Raw genomic sequence first — 1,677 nt, forward strand, 5'->3', positions numbered from 1 at the left:
GAGAGAGAGAGAGAGAGAGAGAGAGAGAGAGAGAGAGAGAGAGAGTGATATTTTGGTGAAGAATGTGGCTGCTTTTTGCCATTGTCTGAAGAATCTATCTGAGGTTAAGAAACATTCCTCTACACTGGGGCATCACACCTTCACAGGACCAAGGGCCTCCCACTGATGCCCAATAAGGCCCCTTCAGCTTCTTCAGTCCTTCCCCTAACTCCTCTATTGGGGTACCTGTGTTCAGTTGGATGGTTGGTTGAGAGCCTCCTCACCTGTATTGGTCAGGTTCTAGAAGAGCCTCTCAGGAGACAGCTGCATCAGGTTCCTGTCAGCAATCACTTCTGTGGCATCCACAATAGTGTCTCGGTTTGGTATCTGCATGTGGAATGGATCCCCAGGTTGGGCAGTCTCTGGATGGCCTTTCCTTCAGTCTTTGCTCCACTCTTTGTCCCTGTATTTCCTTTAGACAGAAGCAATTCTGGGATAAAATTTTAGAGATGGATGGGTGGCCCCATCTCTCAACTGAGGGTAGGGGGCATGCCTAACCTCTGAATATGGTCTCCACAAATTCTCCCTCCACTTTGTGGTATATTTCAGCTACTGTCATCCCCATGGGATCATGCGAGGCTCTTGATTTCCTAGCATCTGGGACTTCCTGGCTGCTATCCCAAGTTCCCCATTCCCCATTGCTAGACACCTCGTTCAATTTCCTGACCCTCAGTATATCTCTTCCATCTCCTCCATTTCCTCCCATACCTGATTTGCCCCTCTTTTCCCCTTCCACCTCTTCTCTTCCTCCCAAGTCCCTCCCATCCTCTACATCCCTTGATTATATTGTTTCCCCTTCTATTGTAGGACTGAAGCATCCACACTTTGGTCTTTCTTCCTCTTAAGCTTCATGCGGTCCGTGATTTGTACTATGGGTATTCCATGCTTTTTGCTTAATATCCACTTATCAGTGAGTACATTCCATATGTGTTCTTTTATGACTGAGTTTCCTCACTCATGATGATATTTTCTAGATCCTTCCATTTGTCTGTGAATTTCATGATGTCGTTGATTTTAATAGCTGAGTAGTATCCCATTGTTAAATGTACCACATTTTCTGTATCCATTCCTCTGTTGAGGGACATCTGGGTTGTTTCCAGCTTTTGGCTATTATAAATATGGCTTCTATGAGCATAGTGGAGCATGTGTTCTTATTGCATGTTGGAGAATCTTCTGGGTATATGCCTAGGGGTGGTATAGCTGCTGGGTCCTCAGGTAGTACTATGTCCAATTTTCTGAAGAACCACCAGACTGATTTCCAGAGTCGTTGTACCAGCTTGCAATCCCACCAGCAATGGAGGAGTGTTCCTCTTTCTCCACATCTTCACCAGCATCTGCTATCACCTGAGTTTTTGATCTTAGCTATTCTGACTGGTGCAAGGTAGAATCTCAGGGTCATTTTGATTTGCATTTCCCTGATGACTAAGGAAGCTGAACATCTCTTTAGGTGCTTCTCTGCCTTTCAAGTTTCCTCAGTTGAGAATTCTCTGTTAAGCTCTGCCCTCCATTTATTTATTTATTTATTTATTTATTTATTTAAATATAGAATAGAGTTTATTCAGGGCATGGAGAAGAGAGTTCAGAGGGGAAGAGAGAGAGAGAGAGAGAGAGAGAGAGAGAGAGAGAGAGAGAGAGAGA

Source organism: Mus caroli, chromosome X (genome assembly GCF_900094665.2).
Source record: "Mus caroli chromosome X, CAROLI_EIJ_v1.1, whole genome shotgun sequence".
NCBI classification, from domain to species: Eukaryota; Metazoa; Chordata; class Mammalia; order Rodentia; family Muridae; genus Mus; species Mus caroli.